Source organism: Grammomys surdaster, unplaced genomic scaffold, assembly GCF_004785775.1.
Source record: "Grammomys surdaster isolate TR1022 unplaced genomic scaffold, NIH_TR_1.0 125977, whole genome shotgun sequence".
NCBI lineage: Eukaryota > Metazoa > Chordata > Mammalia > Rodentia > Muridae > Grammomys > Grammomys surdaster.
This window is the reverse complement of record NW_021620793.1, coordinates 906,996-926,462: the sequence shown is the minus strand read 5'-3', so window position 1 is coordinate 926,462 and position 19,467 is coordinate 906,996.

Sequence of the window (19,467 nt, the reverse complement as noted above, 5' to 3'; positions counted from 1 at the left end):
CACACCTGCATCACACACACACCTGCATCACACACACACCTGCATCACTACCCTCCACACACCTACATCACACACACACGCACACACACACACACACACACACACACTGCATCTCATGCCTGCAACTTTGACATTCTGCTCTCTGAAGAGGCTAGCCCCACCCTAGACCTGGGTTAGCTTTAACCACTAGATGGTCTTGGGAACAACAGATACGGTCCTGAGCTCAGGCCTCAGCAGACCTCAGCTGTTCCCACACTCTCCTTGACTTTTCACCTCCACCTTTCGGGGCAGGGGGGAATCCCCAGCTGGCCTGTTGGGAGGTTATGATGAGTCATGAGAGTTTCCAGAGAGTCACCAGCAGCCTCACCTCTACCCTCCCCACAGCTACTCCCACACACACAGCTACTCCCACACACAGCTACTCCCCCCACACAGTTACTCCCCCCCACACACAGCTACTCCCACACACACAGGACTAGCAGTCACCTGCCTGATCTGCAGGGACCATGGTTGCACAAGGAAACCCTACCCCAAAGGCTTTTTGAGCTAAGTGTTTAGTGTCCTTTGTCACTGAGGCCAGTAGACACTTGTTACCTGGCACTGTTGGGACAGTCACTTACTGACTCAGAAGATACCAGACAAAGAGGCAGCTATGGGCGAGGGAAAGAGTCTGTGGTCCATTAGAGCATGCGTGTCCACGAGCCTGCAGCTCACCTTGACTCTCCCCTTCTCTGCCACCATCTCTGTCAAGTTCCCAGACAGCAGCACTCTGTAAGCTCTGCATCAGGGCCTCAGGCCCCTCCCCTTCAGCCACAGAGAATGGCAGCCAGGAGCTGAAAGCCCCAGGGCAAAACCCAGGCTTGCTCCCAACATGCCTTGGGCAACAGTGATGGTGGGGTGGGGGAGACAGTGAAGGCTGGGTCATTTGGGGATCCCAGAGCCCAGCACCTGGCTACACCCCACTGAAGCCTAGCCTGCCTACTCTGGTTTATGGCTCTCTGAGGAGAGGCCGCATGGACTCCTCCCTGTGGCGAGTTCTCTTCTCTCCTAAAGAGTAGACGCCTACAATGACTGTCTACCTATGGCCCCAGGATCCTGTCTTCTGGCTGCCCTTCCACTTGGGTTCGCACGGATACCACCTGTTCATGGAAGGTCTGAGCGAAAGCAAAAGTTAGGCTTGGAGATGCTGACTTTCAAGCCAACATCTTTCTTTGAAAAAGGGAGAGAGAGAGAGAGAAGGAGTCAAGTTTACATAGTCCGGATTTTATTTTATTTCATTTTATTTTATTTGCACCTGGCTGAGCTGGGCCTGAAGAACACCGCCCACCTCCAGCATCGCAGGAAGGAGGAGGATGTCCCTGCGGTCTCTTTGAAGCCACCAGCATAACTCCCTGTGGTAGTGGCGAGTTGTTCAAACATGAGATCTTCCAAGCATTGGATACTCCCTGTCTTAATGCTCTCGCTGCAAAGAACACTTTGCAGACCAAACAGAAGGGTCTTCTGAGTGTCCTGGAGGTTTGTTCCTCACTTGTATCTTCATCCCATCCTGTCTGCTCTTACTCCAGAGGCAATGGCTTCTCCCAACCAGGCAGAGCTCATCACAGCTGCTTCCCCCGGAGGCTGGCCTCAGACAAGATTCAAAACTGTCTGCAGGTTACAGGTGTGGTGGTACAGGTGGTACAGGTGGTACAGGTGCAACATATATGTGACTGAGATTCCCATCTGCAAACATCTGTACTATCACACCTGTAAACCCAGAAATCTGGAGGCAGAGGCGGAGGCGGAGGCAGGAGGCCCAGGAGATCAAGGTAAACCTTGAACCTTTAACAATAAGGTCAAGAATACCCTGGGCTGCATGAGATTCTATTTTTTAAATCCATATCATGCTGAGGGTTTTGCTGTTTCACAGATGCACCTGAGGCTGAAGGAGGATCGTGAGGAAGAGTCCCCAAGCATGTTGAGCTGACAAGCCCACAGCCAGCATACACACTAAAGCATACACACTAAAGAGCCGTGCCATGTCCGTAACAGTGACACTGACGACAGCCAGGAGGGTGTGTGGACCAGGTGCTCACTGGTGGATGCGTGACTGAAGGCAGTGTGGGCTCTACATGCGACGGATATGGGACTCTGCTTTTCATCTTCCAACAGGCACTTGAAGCAACAGCTCAAGGGAGGAAGGTTTTGTTCTGTCTCCCCTTTCAGAGTCCAAGGATGCTAGATGTATTGTTTCTGGCCTGAGTCCAGGGGGGACACTGTGGTGGTGCTAGCTATGTGGACCTCATGTTAGTCAGAAAGCAGAGATGTCTCACAGGGGCCAGGGGTCAGGGGTCAGGGTCAAGGGTCAGGGTCAGGGGTCAGGGGCCAGAAGTCAGGGGTCAGGGGTCAGGGGCCAGAGGCCAGGAAATAGTTTCCTGAGGTACACCTCTAAGGATTTATCTCCTCCTTGTTTCTCACTTCTACTCTGTCCCAACAGTCTTACTCCTTGAACTTGCCATGGAGATCTTTCTACACCACGATTTCCCGCTACCTCCTTCAAGAACCCATCAGCGCCCATGCCTGTCAGAGTCTCCATATTTGAGCCAATATTCCTGGCTAGGTACTGCTCCCGGTGACTAATATTGATAACTTGCTTAGACTCCCTGGTAGCTTCCGAGAAAGTCCTGTTATCTTCCTCATCTTATGCAGAGAAAAGCAGTCCCGCAGTGGCTCTGGCACTAGCCCAGCCTCAGTAATTGCTTGGTGGTAAAGCAGGCTTCCCACCCATCACTGGGCCCAGGACCAGGTGGCACTTGTTATCGCCAGTAATCTGGATGTGACTAGCCAAGTCCTCATCTGTGGACACCGAGGCTCTTTATGTTAAACATAATGCTGGGTGAATTTACACATGTACCCGTGTGGATATGCGTGTGGATATGCTTGAAATGTATGTTCTGTGTGTGCACAAAGGTGTGCATGTATCAGTGTACATGTGTGGATGTGTATGCTCGCATGCATTCACGAGCCCAGCCTGCGTGTGTGTGTGCGCACACACACACACACACACACACAAGTGGAAGCACGTGTACATGTGTTTGTGTAGTTGTGTCTGAATTTGTGTGCATATGCATCTTCTACTGAAATATCAGAGGGAATCCGTGTGGGGAAGTCCTAGCTATGACAGATTATAGGGTTTGATATTGTCACCCAATTACCTCAGAAGCAGTAGGATCGATCCACACTTTGTTGTCAATGCCTAAAGGGGCTGGCAGGAGGTATTTCTGAAGTAACGAAAAATACCGTGGGAACTCAGGGAAAGTCTCCAGTCTCCACAGTGAGGCTAGCATCTCATGTGCCAGCTCCTTAGGGAGACCAGGGTCTAGATCTGGATCCAGAATTGATATTACCCCAAATCCGGAGACTGCAGACAGCGTGGGCGACCGTGATGTTGTGGCAACACTGTGCCAAAATGCTCTGGCACCTGGGTTTCCCCAGTGAAAGAAGCTGCATTATCCAGAGAGTGCTGGGGACAACTTCCACGTGGCAGTCAGGCAGGACAAGATGACCTCTGGGTTCACACCCCAGCCCTGCCGTCACTGGCGGTGTGAGCTTGTCTGTGTGTTCTTTTGGCCTGCATCTCCTGAGACTCATCCAGACTCGGTCTTTAACTCTGTGAATATCACCATACACAGGAATCGCCCACAATCCCTTTCAACCTCAGGTATCCCTATGAAACACAGCAAGACCTTCGAATAACCCTGCAGCCAGGCAGCCTGCGTGGAGTCCATGTGAATTGTGTATCTTCCCAGACCTTCCTGATGATCCTTCATCCAACCGGACTAAAAGCAGTTGTGTATTGTCAGAGCCAGGTGTGGTGACACACATCTATCATCCCAGGACTCTGGAGGCTGAGGCCACGGGATTGTGAGTGTAAGACCAACCTGGACCACAAAATAAGACTCTATTAAAATAAAATCTAAGAGAAAATGATTCTAGGTGAGAACTGTTGGGGATTAGTAGAGAGGTCACGTGCATTCTGTTGGACCTATTTAATCACTCAGAGGAGGTTCCTGCGCTTTCTCTTGGCACCTGCAGCAAGGAGACAGGGTGGGGCAGCTGATGCTCAGATTTCAGCTGTCCAGCTGGCCGTCCACTGGGGTGCCTTCCTGTGCCTTGAAATCCATCCGTAAATGAAGCTTCTGTGGCACCTGCCAAGGGCATCTTGGAGAGCGGATGAATGCAAATTTGTATTTTCACCTAGCATTAGGAAAGGGCGTGGGGCCAAATCTGTAGAGAGAAGGTATCCAGAAATACAAGGAGACAGGCACCTTTCCAGACCCCGGTTCCTCGGTGCTGGGCAGCGCTGGGGAGGGAAGAGGAACTCAGGGGCTTTGTTTCTAGCTCTGTGCTGGTTGTGAGAGCCTCCTAACCTGGAGTCAAGGCTGCCTGTGGCATCCAGCAGCTTATGCGCCTGGACAAAGAGCTGCAATCCTTAAGCCTTCTTTTCTTTGAGAATAAAGGAGCCACTGCATTGCTGGGCTGGAATAATGGGACTGTCCACGTGCTGAGACCTGCCCCAGGTGATGCTCAACCCCCAATACTGATCATTTTCCTCTGTCTTGAAGGTCAGGTGGTCCCCTGCCCTACCCATGGCAGAATTCAGGCCAGCACACCAAGGAAGGTCCATTAGAAGCAACAGCTACAGTTCCACCCACAGGAGATGCCCATCCCAAAGGTACCATGGGCCCCACTTTTGACTGCCACAGGTCTATTTGTCTGCCCTTCTCTGAGAAGCAAGCACAGTGTCTGCAGACCCAAGGCCTACAGCTCCAGCCTCCCATGGGACTCCATGCCATGACACTTGAGCTGTGAGCTCCCACACCAGAACAAGCTTCCCACGTGACTCACGGTTTGAGAAGCCTTGTGTGACTGACCAACAGAATCCTCCTTATCCTAACCAGAGTTGCCACGGGCCTCTTCTATGGGCCAAGAAAGGAACAAAGGAAAGTATGTGTCTGTCCAAGAATGAGGTATGGGTGGAATTTGGGTCCCATATTTCCAGAAGGATCACCAGCTCCGCAGAGGCTGGCAGAACAGGAGACAGCCTGTAAAGTGCTCTGAAGAGATGGGGCACAGCCCCGCCTCCTTCAGGACCGGTTTGCTTCAGCTTCTCCATCTTGTTTCCAGAGTGTTCTGGGCAGACCAAGGCAGTCCAGGGCCAGTGACATGTAATGAGGTTGAGTCACCAGCTGGCCCCTCAGAAGGCACATTAAGGACACTCACTTGATCCCACTTCAATAACCGGCCAGCCTGTGCAGCTGAACGTGGCTGTGAGATTGTTGAGCAAGAGGGGCCATCTCTTATTATTTTTAATAAAGAGCTTCCCATAACTGACTTTGTTGGTGCTATTAACATGCAGCTTGTTTAATAAGGCTACACCGTAACAAGGAGCCTGCCTCGTTACTCACATGTCGGGGAACCCAGAGCAGCTGCAGGCTCATCAGCCTTCACGCTCCAGCAAATACCCGGGATGGAGCCGGCATGCCAGGCCTGCATGAATCCTCACTCAGAGGCACATGTGGGGCACACACCTGTTCTCATACGATGTGCAGATTATACACAGTCTTCACACACATACAGGCTCTACACTCAAGCATACGAAACAGACCTGATCACAGGAGAACAGGAGAGCCACATATGAAGGGATGTGTACCTGCACACACACACACACTACATATGTGTGTACATACATGTATGTGTACAAACATATGAAAACATAGAATACACATGCACATACACATTCACACGCACACATAAAAACAGGTATATATGAACACATGTTGTCACTCACAAGCACACACACACTACACATGTGTGTGCACATACATGTACACATGCAAACATACATATACACACATTCACATGCACACACACAAACAGGTACATATGAACACATGCTCTCACTCACAGCCACACACTACACATATATGTGCACATATATGTACACATACAAACATACATACACATGTACTTACACGTTCACATGCACACATACAAACAGGTACATATGAACACATGCTCTCTCTCTCTCTCTCTTTGACACACACACACACACACACACACACACACACACACACAGGGTTTTCTAATCCACGGCCTGTTAGGCCATCTGAGAAACGGCTGCCACAGATGACCAGATGTTGTCTACGTCATGACCTTCAGAGCAGTATCATTGGAGTAGGGTGCCTAGAGATTCCCATCTCCTGCTGTGTCAAGCAGAATGTAGGGACACAGATCCAAAATGAGCGTGCTCAGAGAAGGAACTGCCTTGCCTCCCTCTATCAGCAAACGAGCTGCTTTTTCCTTTCTGTAAAGTCCTTGGACAAGCAGACTTTGGGCCTACAGATTCTGACCACACCCACAGACAGCCTAGCTGAGGGTTCAGGACAGAAAGAAAGGGATGAGGAAGAGAGAAAACAGAACAGGTGAGTTGTCCGAGTCACAGGACAGGGGCAATACCATTGCTCTGGGTCAGCTTCATGTCATCCCCAAGGTGGAGGAAGATGGATGACCTCATTTCCACATCTGAGACCTGCAGAGCTGTGTCATGTGCTTGAGCCTCAGTGTTGTCATGGGGCAGGTGCCTTGCTCAGGTCTGCTGATTTCAGTGGGTGCCAGTGTGAGACCTCAAAGTATAACCACCCTCCTGCCCACTCCGCCCGTGCTGTGGGCCAGCTGTTCCTTTGTGGGCTGAGAATAACAGCCGGTATCTTCTGCACATCCCTCCTCTGGCTACCGTGACAGACACCTGTCAGCCTCTTGTCCCCGGCCTCTTCAAAAGGGATGAGAGGGACCCTTTGTGGAGCCGCACTGAGAGGGGATGAAAAGAAGGGGGCCAGCATGAAGGGGTGGGGAGACAGGAACAAAACCATCTTTTGCAAAGGAACATGTGTGCATCTCGGCCTTCTGATCTATATGCCTCTGGAAATTGGGGTCTGTGGGGGTCCCTCTGAGCAGCTGGTTTTTTATCCCGGCCTCTCTGCTCTGCCAAGCAGCTTTCCAGACCCATCATTGAACAGGCTCCCAGAGGAGCCATCGATGCATCCACAGAAGACAAAACGGTGAACCCCTGCGCCTTCCCCAGGCACTTGGAGCAGGCAGTGACAATCGACGTTTTTAATAGCTGTAGTCAGCATGGGACCGGACACCCCTGGCCCAGACAAAGGCACTGGAGGCCTGTGTCTCCCTCCTCAACCCCAGCCCAGCCTCCTTCTGACTGGCAGCCCCCCACCCTGGCCCTGTTCAATGTTGGCCTCCCCCACACTGGGCCCTCTAAAAGGTCAGAGGCGCCAGCCTGGCGCACTGAACCTGGACCTTAAACTTCAGAGGGAACAGTGAGAGTCGAGGGCTGGCAGATGCTGATTCAGAAGAGAGGCCTGGAGAGGAGGGGGCTGTAGTGCTGGGAGCGGAGGGGGCAGGTGAACAGCGAGGGGAGGGCATTGGGAGAAGCTTCCAGCGACTGCTTAACAGCTCTCAAGTCAAGTGGAGCTGCCAACCCTCCAGCTTCCGCACTGACCTAGTTTTCCAAATCTGCATCTCCCTGCTCCTTTGCCTGGATCTACCCCGTGTCCCTGCCCCTCACGCAGCCAAAACCGGTAACGATAATGGATGAACTTAGGCACACCCCTAGGACCCCCGTTAGCGCCCACTGTCCCAGAACACAGCTCTGGTCGGGTTTGGAGGCTCAGCAGACCTCGGAGGAAAGCTTGAAACATCAGAGGGGCCACACTTGAGCGCGGACTGTCTAATGACCAGGAAGAGAGGAGTCTTGCCTGTTGTAGTCTCCACCGTGGAGACTTTGACAGCATAGAGTTAGCCGTTTACATAAATTTGTTTAGTGTGGATACGATCTCAAAAGGGGGGGTGATGACCTTCCTTTTTCAAGTGGAGAAACTGAGTCTGAGGGGTGGCCTGAGACCATGCACAATGAAGGGCTGAGCTTGTGTCGACCCCAGGTCACATGACTCCAAACATCAGGGACCTGGACACACAGTGAGTACTTTACCTGGAGGCTTCTACCTGAATCCTCCCTGCTGGAGATGGCTGTCCTTCCTGTCAGTCCTATACCAGCCTGATCACCCTCAAATACTCCTATGTGTATTATTTGCTCTGACAAAAGGAATCTACCCCATCAGATGTTGAACAATCAGTAATGAATTGGTATCCGCTATCTCCGAACAGCTGGCTGAAGACTTTGCACCCACATTTCCTGTTGGCAATGGGGAACAGGGTCTTTGGGCCACTAAGGCACACAAGATATGAAGACTAAGATGTGTAGGGGTGGGGAGATGAACCTTGTCCTAGGGGGTTGTGACCAACAGGGATGGGGGTCTGCCTGTAGGCACTGGGTTAGTTATTTTCTCATGGCTGTGATGGAATAGCCATCATAAAGAGCTTAAGGAAGGAGAGGTTTGTTCTGGTTCACAGTTTGAAGATGCAGTCCAGCATGGTAAGGAAGGAAGGGGGGCAACGGGAACAGGAGGCAGCTGGACATGTTGTGTCATAGTCAGGATGCAGGCGGGAAGCATGGAGGCACTGGGCTAAAGGTCTTCTTCTGATGCAGTCCAGGCCTTCATCCCATAGGACAGTGCTGCCCACATTCACAAGTGGTTCTCCTCATCTCAGAAATCTTGGGATCATCCTCACAGGCGTGCACAGAGGTGTGTCTCCTAGGTCATTCTCTGTCCAGTGTAGTTGACGAGGATGGGCCATCACACAGCACAAGAGGCAACACCCAAAGGATGGGTGGCCTGATTTCCTCTGCCCATGAACTGTGAGACCTCTGGCCACCAGCCATATTGACAGTCACCCCTGGACATTGAGGGACAGAGACAGGAGGTCACCTGAAGCTCACACTGGGCACACAGCCAACCAGATCCAGCTTGTCCTGTGGTCTTCATGATGTGACTTTGGCAAATAGCTCCACTACATGTCTATAATTTGGGGCAAGACCCAGGGATGGTCCTGTCTTCTGCTGCTCCTGGCACGAGGCTTACAGATTCGTGCCACCACACCTGGCTTTTATATGGCAGCATGCCTCAGATCCTCACATTGTTTTTGGTAGGGAGGTCCAGGTTCAGTGAGAGATTCTGTCTCAAAGAAAATAAAGTGGAGACTTGTCTTAGTTAGGGTTTTCACTGCTGTGAAGAGATGCCATGACCAAGACGGCTCTTATAAGGACAAGGTTTCATTGGGGCTGGCTTATAGGTTCAGATATTCAGTCCATTATCATCAAGGTGGGAGCATGGCAGCATCCAGGCAGACATGGTACAGGAGGAGCTGAGTGTTCTACATCTTCATTTGAAGGCTGCCAGGAGAAAACTGACATCCTCAGGCAGCTAGGAAGAAGCTCTCTCAAAGCCCTCCCCCACAGTGACACACTTCCTCCAACAAGGCCGTGCCTATTCTAACAAGGCGACACTTCCTAATAGTGCCACTCCCTGGGCCAAACATATTCAAACAACCACATAACTTATTGATAAAGATATCTGGTGTTGACTCCATATACCTGTGTTTGTGCCCCCCCATATGAACAACCGCACACATACACACAACATACATACACGTTTTTAAAAAAATGAAAAGCAAACACCACAAACAGAAAAAGAGGAGGAGGAAGAGAAGGAAGAGGAAGAGGAGGAAGAGGAGGAGGTAGAAGAAGAGGAGGAGGAAGAGGAGGAAGAAGAAGGAGAAGGAGAAGCAGCAGCAATATCAGGATGAATTTTTTGCTCTAAGAGCACTGGATGTCTTAGGTTGAGGGCTCACTCTAAAGAGTTCATTTCAACTTACACCTCCAGAGTCCCTGTTGCCAAACACAGTCACATTCTGAGATAATTGGTGACAGCTTTGCATATGAAAGGGGGCATGAATTCAGCGATACGGAGGTTCATGGAGACAGGTGGGAGATGAATCTGGAGGGATGTGACACTCTCAGAGTGCGCACAGGAAGGATACATCTGGGTATGTGAATGCTCAGGTGAGGCCCAAAGAGGAGGCTAGGATGGAACTGACCCTTTCCACTTCTTCTGGACCCAGGTTGGAACACAAGGGTGCCAGATGTGCACAGTTGATGGCTGTAAGCAGAAATCCTGCTGATGCCAAAGCGTAGCCTCCCGAGGTGCCACACATGCGTGCTTCAGCCAGTGATGCTCGGTAGATCCTAAAGGCAGCAGAACTCATGAGTTTGCAAATATTTCAAGACAGATTGAAAAGCAAAAGTAACCGAACCATCTCCAGCACACTCCACTGAAAACAGCAAAGACAAGTCAGTGATCCTTGGAGACTACAAAGCTACAAGATCCGCACCCTGAGCATCCCAGCTTCCAAGCCTGCCCTGCTGACCCAGACTGCAGACATCTCCCCAGGCAGACCAAATCGGAAAGTCCACACAGAACGGGCATGCGCATAGAACGGGCATGCACATGGCAGAGCCCAACAGCTGTGTGAAGCCGTCAGTGCACAGGGCTCTCTGGTTTCTTCAAAGGCAATGGTCGACCCAAGCATTTGACCAATGTATTGTCACTCTTGGTAACTTGCCAGTGTGTGTGTGTGTGGGGGGGTGGTTGTAGGAAGCATGAATTGTAGGTTGGTCACAAAGAGGTCTGAGTCTGAGTTTTGATATCAAAATAAAAGTCTGTGGGAACCTGAGCTGTGAGCCTGGAGGGTGGAAGGAAAGATTTGCATAACTCGTTCATGACCCCCCCCCCAAAGTGACCCTTGGTGTATAACACACACATACCACACTCACCTCGAACTGCAACTTTCATCTGACCTTTGTACTGGTCCAGATACACACCAGGACTGTCTACCAGGACACAAGACAAGAGGCACAAGTCAGGAAAGCTGATGCACGCCTGTGATCCCAGAACTTGGAAGGAGATGGCAGGAGATCAGGAGTTCAAGACTAGCCTGGGCTACCTAACACATCCAAGGCCAGCCTGGGCTATATGAGAGCCTGTTTCCAAAGGGGAGCAGCAGGTGAGATAAAGAAGCATCACCTCTCATGGTCCTAGGGTTCTTGTGGCCTGATGAACCCTAATTCCAAGTTGCCAAGGCACCAGCAGGTGCTAATGTACCCAGGCCTGTGCCTTCAGGCAGTCAAAGGCTTGGCCTCCATGAGAAGGAGGCTACAGAAGCCTCTCCAGCGTGTAGGAAGGAGACTTTTGCACTGAGAGAAGCTGAGGACACAACAAACACTGTGGAGGGCAGAAGGAAAGGCCAGCAGGGGTCCCCAAGGTCTTGCTTTCATTTTGTCTTTACAGGTAGTAAGGAAGACCTGGGATCTTGGAGTTGGGAAAGCCAAGTGTTCTGCCAAGCCACCCCCCAGAGTGACAGATACATTGTCACAGGCAAACCCCAGTCAGGTTTCATGAAGGGTCTCACAGCCCCATGCTGGGTTGCACTTGGCTAGGTCTCCGGGAAGGCACCGAGAGGGCGTATACACATCACCTTGCTCGAGCTCTACAGTGGAGTGCGGTGCAATGCGCCTCTAGGGCTGACAGATCAGCTGTGTGATTATTCGCTCAACGTCAGCCTTTCTATTTGCGCTGGGCAGTCTGTCTGGTTTTGTTTAGTGTGTGTTTCCAGCATCTCCTTCGGGGTCTGGTGCTTGTACAAGGGATGAATGAAGGAAACAATCAATCCATCAATCAGTGAGCTCTCCACTGAGGGAGGAGCTACCTCAGGGTGCTTCCTCACGAATGCCCTTCCTCCTGTCTGAGCTGCTGTCACCCCAGGCTTCACAGCATGAACCAGCCTCCCCCCATCACTGAGGGGTTCTGGGATAATGCTAATGACCTGGAGTTCTGAGCAACCCAGTCATGTTTGAGATTACTTCTTCATTTCAACCCTTATGAGTTCAGCGATGTTGGTCCATTTGCTGGTCCTCTCTGAACCCAGTTTCATTATCTGTAAAGTACAGTCAGTAACAGTGCCTTTTAGGGATCAAATATTGAATGCTTAGGATGGTGACAAGCACGCAGTAAGTGCTCAACAAACAATGGCACCAGCCCACTTACCGCCCTCCACTGTAAAGACTCCAGATAGTTACTCTGGACTGCCCCTGTACTAGGTCATACATCCAACATTTGTGGGGGGACACACTTATGCATTAGGAGGATAGAAAAGTCTCAAACCCATAGTCTGCCCTGCAGCTGCTCATCTCCTCTCCTCTGTGCCCCAGCACCCCTCCATCCACACCCTGAAGAGGACTCTGGGTCCCTGACTCTCTTGTCTTAATTCTTCATTAATGTGGATTCTAGCTCCTGGGTTGATTTTTCTGGGAGATGCTGACCAGTCATGAGGAACACGAGGAGGGATGTGGGGAGGGACGCTGTCCTGAACTAAGGAGGAATCATGGCCTCATCATGGTATAACTTAGCCAATTAATACAGAGAGTGATTTGTAGGGAGAAAGGTCAGGATGAGAAAGGAAGAATGAGGAAAAGCTGTGGTCTCCAGGGGGCATGGTCCAGCTGAGGCTCTGAGCAGGACAGAAACTCAGACCCTGGTTTCCGGCTTCTCCTCTAGACTAGACTCCAGAGATCAGACTCAGAGAAGCCCCAGCATCTCTCCCTTGACAGAAACACATGAACCCCGTCTTGCCCTATCTAGACCATTGAGCTCTGGCTTGTGGATCTGACCAACCACCTGGCAAACAGGAGGTGGAGGCCAGTGGGGCAGGGTGGAGGACAGGTGAGCCTGAGGGGAGGACAGTGGAGGACTGAATGACAGGAGAGTGTTGGGATGGTTTGGCTTTATTATGGGAGGCATCCAAGCCAGACCAATGTGTAGGAAATCACAGCTACTGGTCCGAGGCTCCTGTGCTTATTGAGATGGTTGTCATCCCTCTGCTCTGTCCTGCCCCACCCCCACCCCCACCCGGGTCTCTCCACAGGGCTTCTGACAACATAACTTCTGCCTTTATCAGAGCAAGCAAGGGGCAGAGATGGAGAGGTTGTCACCTGTGGTCCCCTCAGATCAGAACTGACACCCATCACTTTGCCCACCTGTATCTAAGATGCCATTCTAGGGGCAAGCCAGGCTCAAGGGCAGGGCTGGGTGTGAGCACCCGGAGTCTGTACAGTGGGAGCCACAGCAGAGGCCTGGACAAGGGCTGCCTGGGAGAAAGAACTCGGGGAACAAGAATTTGCATTCTTACCCTTAGAAAAATGGCTGGCGTCAGAGAGACACCCAATAATTTTCAGTGAGCCAGCCGACGGCACCCTCCATCAGGAAAGGGACAGCAAGGAGGAGTGGTCTCCTGTTCTTGCTGTTCTCTTCTGTGCTCCAGGAAAGATCTACTGCCAGTCTGACCACCCACACCTCAAGAAGGCAAGCTCCACCAGTAAACCATGTGAAAACCAGATTTGTGGCTGGGTAAAGAAAGCCTCGCTGTTTGATCTGGGCTGTCACTTGCCTTAGATATTGTTTCTTCAAACGATTCCTCTCTGCTGGAATCAGAGCCTGTGCATCTCCATTGATGTCCTCTTGGGTGTTACTGTGGTTGTATTCACCTGGGCTGGTGTCTCCTGTCTCTGGCCCTAGCCATGGTCTCCTGTCTGGTAGCCTCTCTATCCTGCCCTTCTTATTCCTTACTTTGCTCTGCAGCAGGGAGATGCATAGTAGGGTTAGAGGCAGGGTTCATATGCAGAGCCTCTGCCTGGAATCCATGGTGAAGGTTGGGGAGGATGGCTCAGTGGTAAGCCTTCCCTAGAATCCAGTCTTATGTGCTAAATTGTCGCCTACTCCAAGAAGCCCTCTCAGCTGTACCCCATCCCCCTGGCTACTATGCACATCATCTGAGGCAGGTTACAACCTGGAAGTATCTTAGCTTAGCTGTTGTCTCGGAGATTGTTTTTTCCCCACCAGTGGACACCCAGTTCCATAGAGTTACTGATGGTCTTAGCTGTGTCTCCAGTGCCAGTATATTTTAATTAATCCCCACTTTCAGAGGATGGCAGCAGCTTCAGTCACAAACGTGTCCAAGAACTCACCTCCTCCTGCCTTCCTTGTGGATGGCTGCCAGATAAATCCAGGAGAGCACGGGTCAGAGCCTGTCCCTTGGAGGTTCCTGTCACTCTTGGTTCCTCATTCTTCACAGTGCGACTGTGAAGTCTTGTTGAGTCACCTCTTCTAGGAATTCTCCCCCAACCCCTGCCTCTGTTGTACAGATGGTGAGAAGAACCAGGGATTCTGAGCCAGGGTTGGGTTCACATCTCTGCTTTGCTATTTGTCCCAGTGCAGTCAGGAGCCTAAACCTACTTAGAAGGCATGGTGCTGGCTAACCTCCAGAAGAAAGGCTCTTACCTAAGCTGGTGGGAGCAGCCTGGGGTTCTTCTAGATTCAATGGAAACAGATGAGTCCCTCCCACACACTACTTAACTATCCCACAGTGTATTTCCTCTGTTCCTATTGGTCAATGAGCTACTGCCATCAAGACCTTCATGGGTGAGTATGATGTTGGCTTGATCTGGCTGGTCTGGTTGGCTGAGTGTGTGTCCCCTTCCTCCATCACCACCCAACACGTGTTGAAGAAGCTTCACAGTCAGTGGGAAAAGATGGATTTCCTCCATAGAGATAGATGTTCTTCAGTAAAGGAGGGAGGAACCATGCTCATTTGCTAGAACTCCCCCCCCCCCAAAAAAAAACCTCTGACAGTCCACTTGCTGGAGAACGTGGAGTGGTCAGGGTTCCAGAGAGGCACATCCAGACTAGGTCTTGCAAGTGGCTCCCTCCTCGCACCCCTTCTCTCAGACAAGCTTTCTTCCTCTTGGAACTTTCCCTGCTCATCCAACCCTTTGGTTTGTGTCCAGTGGTGTTTGGGTTTGTTGATTTCCTTTCTTCTTTATTGTCCACTAAAATCCCTTCTTCATGGTCACATGTGTTTGCTCATTCTCTGTGCTCCCATTGGTGCTCCCATCATGTGAACAAGAAAGAGCCTAGCTAGCTCCTCCTATCTAGAATGTTCTAACCATCCTCACTCACTTGGTCAATCTTTTGGGAGGCTGTGTATCTGAAATGTCTCCCTGTAGGCTCCTATGTTTGAACCTTGTCCCACATCTGGTGGTGCTGTTTGGGGGGGGGTGGCACCTGGCCTGCTGAAGTGGGTCACAGGGGCAGTTGTTTGAAGGTCCTCTCTCAGCCTTGCTTCCAGGATGTTCATTCTGACTCCTTATCTGCAGCCTAAATGGCCTGTGAGCAAGGTCCTCTATTGTGGACAGAGCCATCAACATCACCGTGGACAGAGCCGCTCCGACGCCACCATGGACAGAGCCACACCATGCTATCATGGACTCCACATCATCATGGACAGAGCTGTTTCTCACAACCATGGACAGAGTCACTCAGAGAGCACCAGGGACAGTCACTCTACACTACCATGGACAGAGCTAATCGGCGTCACCATGGACAGTGCCACTTCTTACAAACTTGAACAGAGTCATTCATACACCACCATGGACAGAACCACTCCACACCACGATGGACAGAGCGGCCCCACACCACCAGGTGCAGACCCGCCCCACTCAACCATGGACAGAGCTGCCCAGCCAACCAGCCTTTCCCAACAGGGAAAGAGTGACATCCTGTAAAACTGTGGGCAAAGCATTTCTTCCCTCCAGGCAGTTGTTTGTCAGGTATGCAGAACAGCTGTGAGAGAAGAGATGCATACAGTGAAGTACCTGTCCATCCCTGTAGAACTCTCATCCCCAGCAGTCCTTAGCTGTTAATCAGGACAGGCTCCTCTCTGCCATGGCTTGTTCTGCCCATTGGGGCTACATCGCATGGAGTTTTTGAGGAACATTGTTCTTTTCCCCAGAGAAGGAAAATGCAGGGTCGACATGCAAGGAGTATTATTCAACCTTAAAAGGGGAAGAAGTTCTGGAGGGGGGGTGGTCTCAGTCTGTAAAATGCTTGCTATGTAAGGATAAGGAGCTGGGTTCAAATCCCCAGCACCTATCCTTGGCACAGCAGCACACATCTGTATTCCCGGGGCTGCAGAGACAGCAAGGACAGTATCAGGACTCGGGCCAGCTAATTTAGCCAAATCGGTGAGCTTTGTGTTCAGTGAGACCAGTCCCGAAAAAAATTAGGTAGAGAGTGAGAGGAAAAGATACCAGAGATTGGCCTCAGGTTTACATATGAATGTACACACACATGTATGCAGATATGCACACACATGTGAGCATGTAAGCATACACACAAACACACACACACACATATACACACACACACGGGGCAGGGGGATAGCAATGTGTATTGTCACAGAGATGAACTACAAGAACATTGTGCTAAGAGAAAGAATCCAGTCATAAGATGAATAGCACACTTCACTAATCATGGGGAATGAACCCAAACTCAGGACAGAAGCGGGGGCTCTGGTTGGCAGGAGCAGCAGAGGGGGAGAAAAGGAAAGGCAGAGCGATAGAGGTGTTCAGTGTGTGTTCTGCAGGATGACAGAGTCCCAGAGATTGATCGAACTGTGATGGAACGCCATGGAACATTCCAAGCTGAGCTCTTTAAAATGCTGAGGCTGCCGGTTCTCAGTGCGGTTTGTTAAGCTTCTCACCGGACAGAGACAGGGGAATAAGAGCAAAGACTCAAAACACCTGGGCAGGTGTGTGTGGACACAGGACCCAGCCTGGTCTCTGGGCCTCACCTAAGGCCACCAGATTCTGCTTCTACCTTTATCTGCTCATCAGCCCGCGTGGATGTAACTCCTCCTTCTGCAACACCTGGTAACATAACATGGCGGACTTGACCTATTCTTTTAAATTTCTTGAAGTCTTAAAAAAATCTGAAACAGAACAGAAGTAACCAAAGATGGAAAGGTGGGTTTCTGAATCTGATTCCCTCGCCCCAACCTCTTTCCCCAGGACTTGACTCCAGCAGCAGTCACTGCCCAACAGCCACACTAAACTCTGGGAATCACGATGCTTCTCCTATCAACCCCACCCCCTCCCTAGGCTCTGTAGACGCAGACGCTCATGATAAAGGCCTCTGTCCCCGTTGCTTCCTGATGCTTCGTCTTAGGCTCTGCCTTCTCCAACTGATCCCGAGTTCTTCTTCCAAGCAAGCAGGACTACAGAGTGAGACCCTATTTAGAAGAGAAAAGGAAGAAACTTCAAATAAGAAGGATGGAAGACATAGAGAGCAGGAGGGGGAGAGGCGGAGCTGAGGGACCCGAGCTCAGTATCTTTGGATCTTTTGAGCATCCCCCAAATCAGAACTGTAATTGTTTTCACATGGCCCCCCATGGTACACTGTCTCTCTTCTATCTGTCTGTCTCTGTCTCTCTCCCTCTCTCTGTCTCTCTCTTTGTCTTTGTCTGTCTCTTTATCTCTCTGTCTCTGTCTCTCTGTATCTCCCTGTCTCTGTCTCTCTCTGTCTTTTTGTCTGTCTCTGTCTTGTTGTCACTCTTTCTCTGTCTCTTCTTCTCTGTCTCTCTGTGTCTTTGTCTCTTCTCTCTCTGTCTGTCTCTGTCTGTCTCTCTTCCTCTCTCTGTCTCTGTCTCTCTCCCTATCTCTGTCTCTGTCTTTCTGTCTGTCTCTCTGTCTCTGTCTTTCTCCCTCTCTCTGTCTCTCTGTCTCTGTCTCTCTGTGTCTTTGTCTCTTCCTCTCTCTGTCTGTCTGTCTCTGTCTGTCTGTCTCTCTTTCTCTCTCTGCCTCTCTCTAGTGGATGAAGTCTGCTTTGGTCCAAGATTGATGAGAGTCAGTCCTGGAAGGAGAAAAGTAGCTTACACAGGTGTCACCAGGTCCCTTACTTCCACAAGCTGGCCCTTCTGACTGCTCCGTGGTGGAACATCGTGGCTAGACATTCCGTGGTGTGATGTGGCCTTCCAGGAGAGAGCAGTTACACGGGGTCACCTCTGGGAAAGCATTGAATTGACCTTCGCTCAAGCCTGGGCCCTACAGCTCATTAGCTGCTTTTGTCTTTCCGACCTCCGACCTCTTCCAGAAGCACGAATCGTGCCTCCCACGCACTGCCACTGCCGTGTTCAAGTTCAGTAATGTATGTAAAGCGCCAGGCCCTGTCACGGGGGATCATGGGAGATCTGTGGCTGCTCTCCTTCCCCAACTCCTCTCCCCATGGGTGAGGAGGCAGGAACACCCAGAGCATCCATTGCTGGCATTACCGCAGCTGGCCTGCGCCATCACGAAGCGTGACTGGGGAGGAATCGTGATAAGCCTCTTATGCCTGCGATATTAGCATTCTCAGAGCTTACTGAAAATTCTTCATCATATTTGTTCTTTAAGCGAAAAAAATGGAAGCTTTTAGGGAGGTAAAGTTAACCTCGGGTGCAGCATTCCATTCCAAGCTAGACACAGGACGAATACCTTTTCCAAGGTCACATGGCTGCCTGGTGGCTATGTCAAGGTGGGAACCCAGATTTTTAAAAAACTTGCTTTCTTTTTTAAGTTTTGTTCTGGGAAAGCCAGCTCAGGCCTAGGGCAGATACCCCTCTAGGAAATGTGCCATGGAAGGTGGAAGACCTTCTTGTCCCCATGGAATCTGTGCCCTGTGCGAATTTGTCACATGGTTTCCCCCTCCTCTCTCAGAGCATCCTTCCAGAGACCCTAAAGTGCTTCTGTGTGCCTCGTACATATTTATACGACTGCGTGCTCGATAAAAATAAAACCACTTCACCCACCACTGAAATGCAGCCCCTCGGGGTGTGAAATATGCGACTTATCGAACCACTGAGAAGAATGACTCTCAGGAGAGACCTTGTCCCTCCTGACATTGCAAGGGGTCTGTGAAGAGGAGGAGGGAGAGTTAGACTGTCTTGATAACAAAGTTCTGGACTTCTACAGAAGCCAGTGCCACGGACACCCTTGGTTTCAGTGCTCTGGGATGTGCCTTTCACAGATACCTTTCACACATCCCTGAGCCTCACGCCCCAACAGAGGCCTGCCAGCATCAGGGGCTCTGGTCACCAAGCACCCCCAAACCCCTTGTCCCTCAAGAGTCACTACTTCCTGCTTTAAGAGTCAGAGGTTGCGACGAGGAGAGAGGTGTCTGATCAAGAACCAGCACCTTTGGTGTTTTTGTTAAGCGCCCACTCTGGCCGCTGTAGCCTTCCCTGCACGGTGACTGTCCTGCACGCTGTGCCAGAGCCCTAGCCCAGACTGATGCTTCACACCGTCGTTTCCTCCTCCCTACACCCTGCTCTTCTCACTAACCCCACCCACCCACCCACTGGGGCTGTACCACATAGTGAGAGCCTTGTGAAGATGTCACCATAGGTGTGCCAAGCACGTGGCAGCAAAGCTGAACTCTCTTAGAGTGAGCAAGGATCACCCAGCTTCCTGAGCCGAAGCGCTCCTGTGTAGGGGTGGGGCAAGGGAGTAAGAAGGTGGGTTGGGGGGTGCTCCAGTCAGAGGGCTTAGCATGAATGAAGCTCTGAGGCTGAGAGTGAGCTGGCAGTGCA